Source organism: Schistocerca cancellata, chromosome 6, assembly GCF_023864275.1.
Source record: "Schistocerca cancellata isolate TAMUIC-IGC-003103 chromosome 6, iqSchCanc2.1, whole genome shotgun sequence".
Lineage (NCBI taxonomy): Eukaryota > Metazoa > Arthropoda > Insecta > Orthoptera > Acrididae > Schistocerca > Schistocerca cancellata.
The window spans coordinates 897824-915605 of record NC_064631.1 but is presented as its reverse complement, the minus strand read 5'-3'; positions in this window follow the sequence as shown (position 1 = coordinate 915605).

Below are 17782 nucleotides of genomic sequence, written 5' to 3'. Positions count from 1 at the left end.
GGCCCTGAATGTTACAATTCACTATCAGTTTTTCGTCCCATTGAATAATCTAGACTCACAGCAGAACGGCCATAAGGTGCCCGAGTCAGCAATAGACCCAGGGAGACAAGTCGGCTGGAGGACGATGTATTGAATCGGGAAGCAATTTGAGTGATCCATCGTCATTAGGTGGCCCTGAACGTTACAATTCACTATCAGTTTTTCGTCCCATTCGATAATCTAGATTCACAGCAGAACGGCCATAAGGTGCCCGAGGCAGCAATAGACCCATGGAGTCAAGTCGGCTGGAGGACGATGTATTGAATCGGGACGCAATTTGAGTGATCCATCGTCATTAGGTGGCCCTGAACGTTACAATTCACTATCAGTTTTTCGTCCGATTCGAAAATCTTTGACTCACAGCAGAACGGCCATAAGGTGCCCGAGGCAGCAATAGACGCATGGAGACAAGTCTGCTGGAGGACGATGTATTGAATCGGGACGCAATTTGAGTGTTCCATCGTCATTAGGAGGCCCTGAACGTTACAATTCACTATCAGTTTTTCGTCCGGTTCGAAAATCTTTGAGTCACAGCAGGCCTGCCATAAGGAGCCCGAGGAAGCAATAGACCCATGGAGACAAGTCTGCTGGAGGACGATGTATTGAATCGGGACGCAATTTGAGTGATCCATCGTCATTAGGTGGCCCTGAACGTTACAATTCACTATCAGTTTTTCATCCCATTCTATAATCTAGACTCACAGCAGAACGGCCATAAGGTGCCCGAGGCAGCAATAGACCCATGGAGTCAAGTCGGCTAGTGGACGATGTACTGAATCGGGACGCAATTTGTGTGGTCCATCGTCATTAGGTGGCCCTGAATGTTACAATTCACTACCAGTTTTTCGTCCCATTCGATAATCTAGACTCACAGCAGAACGGCCATAAGGTGCCCGAGGCAGCAATAGACCCATGGAGACAAGTCGGCTGGGGACGATGTATTGAATCGGGACGCAATTTGAGTGATCCATCGTCATTAGGTGGCCCTGAACGTTACAATTCACTATCAGTTTTTCGTCCCATTCGATAATCTAGATTCACAGCAGAACGGCCATAAGGTGCCCGAGGCAGCAATAGACCCATGGAGTCAAGTCGGCTGGAGGACGATGTATTGAATCGGGACGCAATTTGCGTGGTCCATCGTCATTAGGTGGCCCTGAATGTTACAATTCACTATCAGTTTTTCGTCCGATACGAAAATCTTTGACTCACAGCAGAACGGCCTTAAGGTGCCCGAGGCAGCAATAGACCCATGGAGACAAGTCTGCTGGAGGACGATGTATTGAATCGGGACGCAATTTGAGTGATCCATCGTCATTAGGAGGCCCTGAACGTTACAATTCACTATCAGTTTTTTGTCCCATTCGATAATCTATACTCACAGCAGAACGGCCATAAGGTGCCCGAGGGAGCAGTAGACCCATGGAGTCAAGTCGGCTGGAGGACGATGTATTGAATCGGGACGCAATTTGAGTGTTCCATTGTCATTAGGAGGCCCTGAACGTTACAATTCACTATCAGTTTTTCGTCCGATTCGAAAATCTTTGAGTCACAGCAGGCCTGCCATGAGGTGCCTGAGGCAGCAATAGACCCATGGAGACAAGTCTGCTGGAGGAAGATGTATTGAATCGGGACGCAATTTGAGTGATCCATCGTCATTAGGTGGCCCTGAACGTTACAATTCACTATCAGTTTTTCATCCCATTCTATAATCTAGACTCACAGCAGAACGGCCATAAGGTGCCCGAGGCAGCAATAGTCCCATGGAGTCAAGTCGGCTAGTGGACGATGTACTGAATCGGTACGCAATTTGTGTGGTCCATCGCCATTAGGTGGCCCTGAACGTTACAATTCACTATCAGTTTTTCGTCCGATTCGAAAATCTTTCAGTCACAGCTGAACGGCCATAAGGTGCCCGAGGCTGCAATAGACCCATGGAGACAGTCTGCTGCAGGACAATGTATTGAATCGGGACGCAATTTGAGTGATCCATCGTCATTAGGTGGCCCTGAACGTTACAATTCACTATCAGTTTTTCGTCCGATTCGAAAATCTTTGACTCACAGCAGAACGGCCATAAGGTGCCAGGGCAGCAATAGACCCATGGAGACATGTCGGCAGGAAGACGATGTATTGAATCGGGACGCGATTTGAGTGATCCATCGTCATTAGGTGGCCCTGAACGTTACAATTCACTATCAGTTTTTCGTCCGATTCGAAGATCTTTGACTCACAGCAGCACGGCCATAAGGTGAGCGAAGCAGCAGTAGACGCATGGAGACAAGTCTGCTGGAGGACGATGTATTGAATCGGGACGCAATTTGAGTGTTCCATCGTCATTAGGAGGCCCTGAACGTTACAATTCACTATCAGTTTTTCGTCCGATTCGAAAATCTTTGACTCACAGCAGAACGGCCATAAGGTGCCCGAGGCAGCAATAGACCCATGGAGACACGTCGGCTGGTGGCCGATGTATTGAATCGGGACGCAATTTGAGTGATCCATCGTCATTAGGTGGCCCTGAAAGTTACAATTCACTATCAGTTTTTCGTCCGATTCGAAAATCTTTGACTCACATCAGAACGGCCATAAGGTGCCCGAGGCAGCAATAGACCCATGGAGACAAGTCTGCTGGAGGACGATGTATTGAATCGGGACGCAATTTGAGTGATCCATCGTCATTAGGTGGCCCTGAATGTTACAATTCACTATCAGTTTTTCGTCCCATTGAATAATCTAGACTCACAGCAGAACGGCCATAAGGTGCCCGAGGCAGCAATAGACCCAGGGAGACAAGTCGGCTGGAGGACGATGTATTGAATCGGGACGCAATTTGAGTGATCCATCGTCATTAGGTGGCCCTGAACGTTACAATTCACTATCAGTTTTTCGTCCCATTCGATAATCTAGATTCACAGCAGAACGGCCATAAGGTGCCCGAGGCAGCAATAGACCCATGGAGTCAAGTCGGCTGGAGGACGATGTATTGAATCGGGACGCAATTTGAGTGATCCATCGTCATTAGGTGGCCCTGAACGTTTCAATTCACTATCAGTTTTTCGTCCGATTCGAAAATCTTTGACTCACAGCAGAACGGCCATAAGGTGCCCGAGGCAGCAATAGACGCATGGAGACAAGTCTGCTGGAGGACGATGTATTGAATCGGGACGCAATTTGAGTGTTCCATCGTCATTAGGAGGCCCTGAACGTTACAATTCACTACCAGTTTTTCGTCCGATTCGAAAATCTTTGAGTCACAGCAGGCCTGCCATAAGGTGCCCGAGGAAGCAATAGACCCATGGAGACAAGTCTGCTGGAGGACGATGTATTGAATCGGGACGCAATTTGAGTGATCCATCGTCATTAGGTGGCCCTGAACGTTACAATTCACTATCAGTTTTTCATCCCATTCTATAATCTAGACTCACAGCAGAACGGCCATAAGGTGCCCTAGGCAGCAATAGACCCATGGAGTCAAGTCGGCTAGTGGACGATGTACTGAATCGGGACGCAATTTGTGTGGTCCATCGTCATTAGGTGGCCCTGAATGTTACAATTCACTATCAGTTTTTCGTCCCATTCGATAATCTAGATTCACAGCAGAACGGCCATAAGGTGCCCGAGGCAGCAATAGACCCATGGAGTCAACTCGGCTGGAGGACGATGTATTGAATCGGGACGCAATTTGCGTGGTCCATCGTCATTAGGTGGCCCTGAATGTTACAATTCACTATCAGTTTTTCGTCCGATACGAAAATCTTTGACTCACAGCAGAACGGCCTTAAGGTGCCCGAGGCAGCAATAGACCCATGGAGACAAGTCTGCTGGAGGACGATGTATTGAATCGGGACACAATTTGAGTGATCCATCGTCATTAGGTGACCCTGAACGTTACAATTCACTATTAGTTTTTCGTCCCATTCGATAATCTAGACTCACAGCAGAACGGCCATAAGGTGCCCGAGGCAGCAATAGACCCATGGAGTCAGGTCGGCTGGAGGACGATGTACTGAATCGGGACGCAATTTGTGTGGTCCATCGTCATTAGGTGGCCCTGAATGTTACAATTCACTATCAGTTTTTCGCCCCATTGAATAATCTAGACTCACAGCAGAACGGCCATAAGGTGCCCGAGGCAGCAATAGACCCAGGGAGACAAGTCGGCTGGAGGACGATGTATTGAATCGGGACGCAATTTGAGTGATCCATCGTCATTAGGTGGCCCTGAACGTTACAATTCACTATCAGTTTTTCGTCCCATTCGATAATCTAGATTCACAGCAGAACGGCCATAAGGTGCCCGAGGCAGCAATAGACCCATGGAGTCAACTCGGCTGGAGGACGATGTATTGAATCGGGACGCAATTAGAGTGATCCATCGTCATTAGGAGGCCCTGAACGTTACAATTCACTATCAGTTTTTCGTCCCATTCGATAATCTAGACTCACTGCAGAACGGCCATAAGGTGCCCGAGGCAGCAATAGACCCATGGAGTCAAGTCGGCTGGAGGACGATGTATTGAATCGGGACGCAATTTGAGTGATCCATCGTCATTAGGTAGCCCTGAACGTTACAATTCACTATCAGTTTTTCGTCCCATTCGATAACCTAGACTCACAGCGGAACGGCCATAAGGTGCCCGAGGCAGCAATAGACCCATGGAGTCAAGTCGGCTGGAGGACGATGTATTGAATCGGGTGGCCCTGAAAGTTACAATTCACTATCAGTTTTTCGTCCGATTCGAAAATCTTTGACTCACTTCAGAACGGCCATAAGGTGCCCGAGGCAGCAATAGACCCATGGAGACAAGTCTGCTGGAAGACGATGTATTGAATCGGGACGCAATTTGAGTGATCCATCGTCATTAGGTGACCCTGAACGTTACAATTCACTATTAGTTTTTCGTCCCATTCGATAATCTAGACTCACAGCAGAACGGCCATAAGGTGCCCGAGGCAGCAATAGACCCATGGAGTCAGGTCGGCTGGAGGACGATGTACTGAATCGGGACGCAATTTGTGTGGTCCATCGTCATTAGGTGGCCCTGAATGTTACAATTCACTATCAGTTTTTCGTCCCATTGAATAATCTAGACTCACAGCAGAACGGCCATAAGGTGCCCGAGTCAGCAATAGACCCAGGGAGACAAGTCGGCTGGAGGACGATGTATTGAATCGGGAAGCAATTTGAGTGATCCATCGTCATTAGGTGGCCCTGAACGTTACAATTCACTATCAGTTTTTCGTCCCATTCGATAATCTAGATTCACAGCAGAACGGCCATAAGGTGCCCGAGGCAGCAATAGACCCATGGAGTCAAGTCGGCTGGAGGACGATGTATTGAATCGGGACGCAATTTGAGTGATCCATCGTCATTAGGTGGCCCTGAACGTTACAATTCACTATCAGTTTTTCGTCCGATTCGAAAATCTTTGACTCACAGCAGAACGGCCATAAGGTGCCCGAGGCAGCAATAGACGCATGGAGACAAGTCTGCTGGAGGACGATGTATTGAATCGGGACGCAATTTGAGTGTTCCATCGTCATTAGGAGGCCCTGAACGTTACAATTCACTATCAGTTTTTCGTCCGGTTCGAAAATCTTTGAGTCACAGCAGGCCTGCCATAAGGAGCCCGAGGAAGCAATAGACCCATGGAGACAAGTCTGCTGGAGGACGATGTATTGAATCGGGACGCAATTTGAGTGATCCATCGTCATTAGGTGGCCCTGAACGTTACAATTCACTATCAGTTTTTCATCCCATTCTATAATCTAGACTCACAGCAGAACGGCCATAAGGTGCCCGAGGCAGCAATAGACCCATGGAGTCAAGTCGGCTAGTGGACGATGTACTGAATCGGGACGCAATTTGTGTGGTCCATCGTCATTAGGTGGCCCTGAATGTTACAATTCACTACCAGTTTTTCGTCCCATTCGATAATCTAGACTCACAGCAGAACGGCCATAAGGTGCCCGAGGCAGCAATAGACCCATGGAGACAAGTCGGCTGGGGACGATGTATTGAATCGGGACGCAATTTGAGTGATCCATCGTCATTAGGTGGCCCTGAACGTTACATTCACTATCAGTTTTTCGTCCCATTCGATAATCTAGATTCACAGCAGAACGGCCATAAGGTGCCCGAGGCAGCAATAGACCCATGGAGTCAAGTCGGCTGGAGGACGATGTATTGAATCGGGACGCAATTTGCGTGGTCCATCGTCATTAGGTGGCCCTGAATGTTACAATTCACTATCAGTTTTTCGTCCGATACGAAAATCTTTGACTCACAGCAGAACGGCCTTAAGGTGCCCGAGGCAGCAATAGACCCATGGAGACAAGTCTGCTGGAGGACGATGTATTGAATCGGGACGCAATTTGAGTGATCCATCGTCATTAGGAGGCCCTGAACGTTACAATTCACTATCAGTTTTTTGTCCCATTCGATAATCTATACTCACAGCAGAACGGCCATAAGGTGCCCGAGGGAGCAGTAGACCCATGGAGTCAAGTCGGCTGGAGGACGATGTATTGAATCGGGACGCAATTTGAGTGTTCCATTGTCATTAGGAGGCCCTGAACGTTACAATTCACTATCAGTTTTTCGTCCGATTCGAAAATCTTTGAGTCACAGCAGGCCTGCCATGAGGTGCCTGAGGCAGCAATAGACCCATGGAGACAAGTCTGCTGGAGGAAGATGTATTGAATCGGGACGCAATTTGAGTGATCCATCGTCATTAGGTGGCCCTGAACGTTACAATTCACTATCAGTTTTTCATCCCATTCTATAATCTAGACTCACAGCAGAACGGCCATAAGGTGCCCGAGGCAGCAATAGTCCCATGGAGTCAAGTCGGCTAGTGGACGATGTACTGAATCGGTACGCAATTTGTGTGGTCCATCGCCATTAGGTGGCCCTGAACGTTACAATTCACTATCAGTTTTTCGTCCGATTCGAAAATCTTTCAGTCACAGCTGAACGGCCATAAGGTGCCCGAGGCTGCAATAGACCCATGGAGACAGTCTGCTGCAGGACAATGTATTGAATCGGGACGCAATTTGAGTGATCCATCGTCATTAGGTGGCCCTGAACGTTACAATTCACTATCAGTTTTTCGTCCGATTCGAAAATCTTTGACTCACAGCAGAACGGCCATAAGGTGCCAGGGCAGCAATAGACCCATGGAGACATGTCGGCAGGAAGACGATGTATTGAATCGGGACGCGATTTGAGTGATCCATCGTCATTAGGTGGCCCTGAACGTTACAATTCACTATCAGTTTTTCGTCCGATTCGAAGATCTTTGACTCACAGCAGCACGGCCATAAGGTGAGCGAAGCAGCAGTAGACGCATGGAGACAAGTCTGCTGGAGGACGATGTATTGAATCGGGACGCAATTTGAGTGTTCCATCGTCATTAGGAGGCCCTGAACGTTACAATTCACTATCAGTTTTTCGTCCGATTCGAAAATCTTTGACTCACAGCAGAACGGCCATAAGGTGCCCGAGGCAGCAATAGACCCATGGAGACACGTCGGCTGGTGGCCGATGTATTGAATCGGGACGCAATTTGAGTGATCCATCGTCATTAGGTGGCCCTGAAAGTTACAATTCACTATCAGTTTTTCGTCCGATTCGAAAATCTTTGACTCACATCAGAACGGCCATAAGGTGCCCGAGGCAGCAATAGACCCATGGAGACAAGTCTGCTGGAGGACGATGTATTGAATCGGGACGCAATTTGAGTGATCCATCGTCATTAGGTGGCCCTGAATGTTACAATTCACTATCAGTTTTTCGTCCCATTGAATAATCTAGACTCACAGCAGAACGGCCATAAGGTGCCCGAGGCAGCAATAGACCCAGGGAGACAAGTCGGCTGGAGGACGATGTATTGAATCGGGACGCAATTTGAGTGATCCATCGTCATTAGGTGGCCCTGAACGTTACAATTCACTATCAGTTTTTCGTCCCATTCGATAATCTAGATTCACAGCAGAACGGCCATAAGGTGCCCGAGGCAGCAATAGACCCATGGAGTCAAGTCGGCTGGAGGACGATGTATTGAATCGGGACGCAATTTGAGTGATCCATCGTCATTAGGTGGCCCTGAACGTTTCAATTCACTATCAGTTTTTCGTCCGATTCGAAAATCTTTGACTCACAGCAGAACGGCCATAAGGTGCCCGAGGCAGCAATAGACGCATGGAGACAAGTCTGCTGGAGGACGATGTATTGAATCGGGACGCAATTTGAGTGTTCCATCGTCATTAGGAGGCCCTGAACGTTACAATTCACTACCAGTTTTTCGTCCGATTCGAAAATCTTTGAGTCACAGCAGGCCTGCCATAAGGTGCCCGAGGAAGCAATAGACCCATGGAGACAAGTCTGCTGGAGGACGATGTATTGAATCGGGACGCAATTTGAGTGATCCATCGTCATTAGGTGGCCCTGAACGTTACAATTCACTATCAGTTTTTCATCCCATTCTATAATCTAGACTCACAGCAGAACGGCCATAAGGTGCCCTAGGCAGCAATAGACCCATGGAGTCAAGTCGGCTAGTGGACGATGTACTGAATCGGGACGCAATTTGTGTGGTCCATCGTCATTAGGTGGCCCTGAATGTTACAATTCACTATCAGTTTTTCGTCCCATTCGATAATCTAGATTCACAGCAGAACGGCCATAAGGTGCCCGAGGCAGCAATAGACCCATGGAGTCAACTCGGCTGGAGGACGATGTATTGAATCGGGACGCAATTTGCGTGGTCCATCGTCATTAGGTGGCCCTGAATGTTACAATTCACTATCAGTTTTTCGTCCGATACGAAAATCTTTGACTCACAGCAGAACGGCCTTAAGGTGCCCGAGGCAGCAATAGACCCATGGAGACAAGTCTGCTGGAGGACGATGTATTGAATCGGGACACAATTTGAGTGATCCATCGTCATTAGGTGACCCTGAACGTTACAATTCACTATTAGTTTTTCGTCCCATTCGATAATCTAGACTCACAGCAGAACGGCCATAAGGTGCCCGAGGCAGCAATAGACCCAGGGAGACAAGTCGGCTGGAGGACGATGTATTGAATCGGGACGCAATTTGAGTGATCCATCGTCATTAGGTGGCCCTGAACGTTACAATTCACTATCAGTTTTTCGTCCCATTCGATAATCTAGATTCACAGCAGAACGGCCATAAGGTGCCCGAGGCAGCAATAGACCCATGGAGTCAACTCGGCTGGAGGACGATGTATTGAATCGGGACGCAATTAGAGTGATCCATCGTCATTAGGAGGCCCTGAACGTTACAATTCACTATCAGTTTTTCGTCCCATTCGATAATCTAGACTCACTGCAGAACGGCCATAAGGTGCCCGAGGCAGCAATAGACCCATGGAGTCAAGTCGGCTGGAGGACGATGTATTGAATCGGGACGCAATTTGAGTGATCCATCGTCATTAGGTAGCCCTGAACGTTACAATTCACTATCAGTTTTTCGTCCCATTCGATAACCTAGACTCACAGCGGAACGGCCATAAGGTGCCCGAGGCAGCAATAGACCCATGGAGTCAAGTCGGCTGGAGGACGATGTATTGAATCGGGTGGCCCTGAAAGTTACAATTCACTATCAGTTTTTCGTCCGATTCGAAAATCTTTGACTCACTTCAGAACGGCCATAAGGTGCCCGAGGCAGCAATAGACCCATGGAGACAAGTCTGCTGGAGGACGATGTATTGAATCGGGACGCAATTTGAGTGATCCATCGTCATTAGGTGACCCTGAACGTTACAATTCACTATTAGTTTTTCGTCCCATTCGATAATCTAGACTCACAGCAGAACGGCCATAAGGTGCCCGAGGCAGCAATAGACCCATGGAGTCAGGTCGGCTGGAGGACGATGTACTGAATCGGGACGCAATTTGTGTGGTCCATCGTCATTAGGTGGCCCTGAATGTTACAATTCACTATCAGTTTTTCGTCCCATTGAATAATCTAGACTCACAGCAGAACGGCCATAAGGTGCCCGAGTCAGCAATAGACCCAGGGAGACAAGTCGGCTGGAGGACGATGTATTGAATCGGGAAGCAATTTGAGTGATCCATCGTCATTAGGTGGCCCTGAACGTTACAATTCACTATCAGTTTTTCGTCCCATTCGATAATCTAGATTCACAGCAGAACGGCCATAAGGTGCCCGAGGCAGCAATAGACCCATGGAGTCAAGTCGGCTGGAGGACGATGTATTGAATCGGGACGCAATTTGAGTGATCCATCGTCATTAGGTGGCCCTGAACGTTACAATTCACTATCAGTTTTTCGTCCGATTCGAAAATCTTTGACTCACAGCAGAACGGCCATAAGGTGCCCGAGGCAGCAATAGACGCATGGAGACAAGTCTGCTGGAGGACGATGTATTGAATCGGGACGCAATTTGAGTGTTCCATCGTCATTAGGAGGCCCTGAACGTTACAATTCACTATCAGTTTTTCGTCCGGTTCGAAAATCTTTGAGTCACAGCAGGCCTGCCATAAGGAGCCCGAGGAAGCAATAGACCCATGGAGACAAGTCTGCTGGAGGACGATGTATTGAATCGGGACGCAATTTGAGTGATCCATCGTCATTAGGTGGCCCTGAACGTTACAATTCACTATCAGTTTTTCATCCCATTCTATAATCTAGACTCACAGCAGAACGGCCATAAGGTGCCCGAGGCAGCAATAGACCCATGGAGTCAAGTCGGCTAGTGGACGATGTACTGAATCGGGACGCAATTTGTGTGGTCCATCGTCATTAGGTGGCCCTGAATGTTACAATTCACTACCAGTTTTTCGTCCCATTCGATAATCTAGACTCACAGCAGAACGGCCATAAGGTGCCCGAGGCAGCAATAGACCCATGGAGACAAGTCGGCTGGGGACGATGTATTGAATCGGGACGCAATTTGAGTGATCCATCGTCATTAGGTGGCCCTGAACGTTACAATTCACTATCAGTTTTTCGTCCCATTCGATAATCTAGATTCACAGCAGAACGGCCATAAGGTGCCCGAGGCAGCAATAGACCCATGGAGTCAAGTCGGCTGGAGGACGATGTATTGAATCGGGACGCAATTTGCGTGGTCCATCGTCATTAGGTGGCCCTGAATGTTACAATTCACTATCAGTTTTTCGTCCGATACGAAAATCTTTGACTCACAGCAGAACGGCCTTAAGGTGCCCGAGGCAGCAATAGACCCATGGAGACAAGTCTGCTGGAGGACGATGTATTGAATCGGGACGCAATTTGAGTGATCCATCGTCATTAGGAGGCCCTGAACGTTACAATTCACTATCAGTTTTTTGTCCCATTCGATAATCTATACTCACAGCAGAACGGCCATAAGGTGCCCGAGGGAGCAGTAGACCCATGGAGTCAAGTCGGCTGGAGGACGATGTATTGAATCGGGACGCAATTTGAGTGTTCCATTGTCATTAGGAGGCCCTGAACGTTACAATTCACTATCAGTTTTTCGTCCGATTCGAAAATCTTTGAGTCACAGCAGGCCTGCCATGAGGTGCCTGAGGCAGCAATAGACCCATGGAGACAAGTCTGCTGGAGGAAGATGTATTGAATCGGGACGCAATTTGAGTGATCCATCGTCATTAGGTGGCCCTGAACGTTACAATTCACTATCAGTTTTTCATCCCATTCTATAATCTAGACTCACAGCAGAACGGCCATAAGGTGCCTGAGGCAGCAATAGTCCCATGGAGTCAAGTCGGCTAGTGGACGATGTACTGAATCGGTACGCAATTTGTGTGGTCCATCGCCATTAGGTGGCCCTGAACGTTACAATTCACTATCAGTTTTTCGTCCGATTCGAAAATCTTTCAGTCACAGCTGAACGGCCATAAGGTGCCCGAGGCTGCAATAGACCCATGGAGACAGTCTGCTGCAGGACAATGTATTGAATCGGGACGCAATTTGAGTGATCCATCGTCATTAGGTGGCCCTGAACGTTACAATTCACTATCAGTTTTTCGTCCGATTCGAAAATCTTTGACTCACAGCAGAACGGCCATAAGGTGCCAGGGCAGCAATAGACCCATGGAGACATGTCGGCAGGAAGACGATGTATTGAAGCGGGACGCGATTTGAGTGATCCATCGTCATTAGGTGGCCCTGAACGTTACAATTCACTATCAGTTTTTCGTCCGATTCGAAGATCTTTGACTCACAGCAGCACGGCCATAAGGTGAGCGAGGCAGCAGTAGACGCATGGAGACAAGTCTGCTGGAGGACGATGTATTGAATCGGGACGCAATTTGAGTGTTCCATCGTCATTAGGAGGCCCTGAACGTTACAATTCACTATCAGTTTTTCGTCCGATTCGAAAATCTTTGACTCACAGCAGAACGGCCATAAGGTGCCCGAGGCAGCAATAGACCCATGGAGACACGTCGGCTGGTGGCCGATGTATTGAATCGGGACGCAATTTGAGTGATCCATCGTCATTAGGTGGCCCTGAAAGTTACAATTCACTATCAGTTTTTCGTCCGATTCGAAAATCTTTGACTCACATCAGAACGGCCATAAGGTGCCCGAGGCAGCAATAGACCCATGGAGACAAGTCTGCTGGAGGACGATGTATTGAATCGGGACGCAATTTGAGTGATCCATCGTCATTAGGTGGCCCTGAATGTTACAATTCACTATCAGTTTTTCGTCCCATTGAATAATCTAGACTCACAGCAGAACGGCCATAAGGTGCCCGAGGCAGCAATAGACCCAGGGAGACAAGTCGGCTGGAGGACGATGTATTGAATCGGGACGCAATTTGAGTGATCCATCGTCATTAGGTGGCCCTGAACGTTACAATTCACTATCAGTTTTTCGTCCCATTCGATAATCTAGATTCACAGCAGAACGGCCATAAGGTGCCCGAGGCAGCAATAGACCCATGGAGTCAAGTCGGCTGGAGGACGATGTATTGAATCGGGACGCAATTTGAGTGATCCATCGTCATTAGGTGGCCCTGAACGTTTCAATTCACTATCAGTATTTCGTCCGATTCGAAAATCTTTGACTCACAGCAGAACGGCCATAAGGTGCCCGAGGCAGCAATGGACGCATGGAGACAAGTCTGCTGGAGGACGATGTATTGAATCGGGACGCAATTTGAGTGTTCCATCGTCATTAGGAGGCCCTGAACGTTACAATTCACTACCAGTTTTTCGTCCGATTCGAAAATCTTTGAGTCACAGCAGGCCTGCCATAAGGTGCCCGAGGAAGCAATAGACCCATGGAGACAAGTCTGCTGGAGGACGATGTATTGAATCGGGACGCAATTTGAGTGATCCATCGTCATTAGGTGGCCCTGAATTCACTATCAGTTTTTCATCCCATTCTATAATCTAGACTCACAGCAGAACGGCCATAAGGTGCCCTAGGCAGCAATAGACCCATGGAGTCAAGTCGGCTAGTGGACGATGTACTGAATCGGGACGCAATTTGTGTGGTCCATCGTCATTAGGTGGCCCTGAATGTTACAATTCACTATCAGTTTTTCGTCCCATTCGATAATCTAGATTCACAGCAGAACGGCCATAAGGTGCCCGAGGCAGCAATAGACCCATGGAGTCAACTCGGCTGGAGGACGATGTATTGAATCGGGACGCAATTTGCGTGGTCCATCGTCATTAGGTGGCCCTGAATGTTACAATTCACTATCAGTTTTTCGTCCGATACGAAAATCTTTGACTCACAGCAGAACGGCCTTAAGGTGCCCGAGGCAGCAATAGACCCATGGAGACAAGTCTGCTGGAGGACGATGTATTGAATCGGGACACAATTTGAGTGATCCATCGTCATTAGGTGACCCTGAACGTTACAATTCACTATTAGTTTTTCGTCCCATTCGATAATCTAGACTCACAGCAGAACGGCCATAAGGTGCCCGAGGCAGCAATAGACCCATGGAGTCAGGTCGGCTGGAGGACGATGTACTGAATCGGGACGCAATTTGTGTGGTCCATCGTCATTAGGTGGCCCTGAATGTTACAATTCACTATCAGTTTTTCGCCCCATTGAATAATCTAGACTCACAGCAGAACGGCCATAAGGTGCCCGAGGCAGCAATAGACCCAGGGAGACAAGTCGGCTGGAGGACGATGTATTGAATCGGGACGCAATTTGAGTGATCCATCGTCATTAGGTGGCCCTGAACGTTACAATTCACTATCAGTTTTTCGTCCCATTCGATAATCTAGATTCACAGCAGAACGGCCATAAGGTGCCCGAGGCAGCAATAGACCCATGGAGTCAAGTCGGCTGGAGGACGATGTATTGAATCGGGACGCAATTTGAGTGATCCATCGTCATTAGGTGGCCCTGAACGTTACAATTCACTATCAGTTTTTCGTCCGATTCGAAAATCTTTGACTCACAGCAGAACGGCCATAAGGTGCCCGAGGCAGCAATAGACGCATGGAGACAAGTTTGCTGGAGGACGATGTATTGAATCGGGACGCAATTTGAGTGTTCCATCGTCATTAGGAGGCCCTGAACGTTACAATTCACTATCAGTTTTTCGTCCGGTTCGAAAATCTTTGAGTCACAGCAGGCCTGCCATAAGGAGCCCGAGGAAGCAATAGACCCATGGAGACAAGTCTGCTGGAGGACGATGTATTGAATCGGGACGCAATTTGAGTGATCCATCGTCATTAGGTGGCCCTGAACGTTACAATTCACTATCAGTTTTTCATCCCATTCTATAATCTAGACTCACAGCAGAACGGCCATAAGGTGCCCGAGGCAGCAATAGACCCATGGAGTCAAGTCGGCTAGTGGACGATGTACTGAATCGGGACGCAATTTGTGTGGTCCATCGTCATTAGGTGGCCCTGAATGTTACAATTCACTACCAGCTTTTCGTCCCATTCGATAATCTAGACTCACAGTAGAACGGCCATAAGGTGCCCGAGGCAGCAATAGACCCATGGAGACAAGTCGGCTGGGGACGATGTATTGAATCGGGACGCAATTTGAGTGATCCATCGTCATTAGGTGGCCCTGAACGTTACAATTCACTATCAGTTTTTCGTCCCATTCGATAATCTAGATTCACAGCAGAACGGCCATAAGGTGCCCGAGGCAGCAATAGACCCATGGAGTCAAGTCGGCTGGAGGACGATGTATTGAATCGGGACGCAATTTGCGTGGTCCATCGTCATTAGGTGGCCCTGAATGTTACAATTCACTATCAGTTTTTCGTCCGATACGAAAATCTTTGACTCACAGCAGAACGGCCTTAAGGTGCCCGAGGCAGCAATAGACCCATGGAGACAAGTCTGCTGGAGGACGATGTATTGAATCGGGACGCAATTTGAGTGATCCATCGTCATTAGGAGGCCCTGAACGTTACAATTCACTATCAGTTTTTTGTCCCATTCGATAATCTATACTCACAGCAGAACGGCCATAAGGTGCCCGAGGGAGCAGTAGACCCATGGAGTCAAGTCGGCTGGAGGACGATGTATTGAATCGGGACGCAATTTGAGTGTTCCATTGTCATTAGGAGGCCCTGAACGTTACAATTCACTATCAGTTTTTCGTCCGATTCGAAAATCTTTGAGTCACAGCAGGCCTGCCATAAGGTGCCTGAGGCAGCAATAGACCCATGGAGACAAGTCTGCTGGAGGAAGATGTATTGAATCGGGACGCAATTTGAGTGATCCATCGTCATTAGGTGGCCCTGAGTGTTACAATTCACTATCAGTTTTTCGTCCCATTGAATAATCTAGACTCACAGCAGAACGGCCATAAGGTGCCCGAGGCAGCAATAGACCCAGGGAGACAAGTCGGCTGGAGGACGATGTATTGAATCGGGACGCAATTTGAGTGATCCATCGTCATTAGGTGGCCCTGAACGTTACAATTCACTATCAGTTTTTCGTCCCATTCGATAATCTAGATTCACAGCAGAACGGCCATAAGGTGCCCGAGGCAGCAATAGACCCATGGAGTCAAGTCGGCTGGAGGACGATGTATTGAATCGGGACGCAATTTGAGTGATCCATCGTCATTAGGTTGCCCTGAACGTTACAATTCACTATCAGTTTTTCGTCCGATTCGAAAATCTTTGACTCACAGCAGAACGGCCATAAGGTGACCGAGGCAGCAATAGACGCATGGAGACAAGTCTGCTGGAGGACGATGTATTGAATCGGGACGCAATTTGAGTGTTCCATCGTCATTAGGAGGCCCTGAACGTTACAATTCACTATCAGTTTTTCGTCCGATTCGAAAATCTTTGAGTCACAGCAGGCCTGCCATAAGGTGCCCGAGGAAGCAATAGACCCATGGAGACAAGTCTGCTGGAGGACGATGTATTGAATCGGGACGCAATCGTCATTAGGTGGCCCTGAACGTTACAATTCACTATCAGTTTTTCATCCCATTCTATAATCTAGACTCACAGCAGAACGGCCATAAGGTGCCCTAGGCAGCAATAGACCCATGGAGTCAAGTCGGCTAGTGGACGATGTACTGAATCGGGACGCAATTTGTGTGGTCCATCGTCATTAGGTGGCCCTGAACGTTACAATTCACTATCAGTTTTTCGTCCCATTCGATAATCTAGATTCACAGCAGAACGGCAATAAGGTGCCCGAGGCAGCAATAGACCCATGGAGTCAACTCGGCTGGAGGACGATGTATTGAATCGGGACGCAATTTGCGTGGTCCATCGTCATTAGGTGGCCCTGAATGTTACAATTCACTATCAGTTTTTCGTCCGATACGAAAATCTTTGACTCACAGCAGAACGGCCTTAAGGTGCCCGAGGCAGCAATAGACCCATGGAGACAAGTCTGCTGGAGGACGATGTATTGAATCGGGACGCAATTTGAGTGATCCATCGTCATTAGGTGACCCTGAACGTTACAAATCACTATTAGTTTTTCGTCCCATTCGATAATCTAGACTCACAGCAGAACGGCCATAAGGTGCCCGAGGCAGCAATAGACCCATGGAGTCAGGTCGGCTGGTTGACGATGTACTGAATCGGGACGCAATTTGTGTGGTCCATCGTCATTAGGTGGCCCTGAATGTTACAATTCACTATCAGTTTTTCGCCCCATTGAATAATCTAGACTCACAGCAGAACGGCCATAAGGTGCCCGAGGCAGCAATAGACCCAGGGAGACAAGTCGGCTGGAGGACGATGTATTGAATCGGGACGCAATTTGAGTGATCCATCGTCATTAGGTGGCCCTGAACGTTACAATTCACTATCAGTTTTTCGTCCCATTCGATAATCTAGATTCACAGCAGAACGGCCATAAGGTGCCCGAGGCAGCAATAGACCCATGGAGTCAAGTCGGCTGGAGGACGATGTATTGAATCGGGACGCAATTTGAGTGATCCATCGTCATTAGGTGGCCCTGAACGTTACAATTCACTATCAGTTTTTCGTCCGATTCGAAAATCTTTGACTCACAGCAGAACGGCCATAAGGTGCCCGAGGCAGCAATAGACGCATGGAGACAAGTCTGCTGGAGGACGATGTATTGAATCGGGACGCAATTTGAGTGTTCCATCGTCATTAGGAGGCCCTGAACGTTACAATTCACTATCAGTTTTTCGTCCGGTTCGAAAATCTTTGAGTCACAGCAGGCCTGCCATAAGGAGCCCGAGGAAGCAATAGACCCATGGAGACAAGTCTGCTGGAGGACGATGTATTGAATCGGGACGCAATT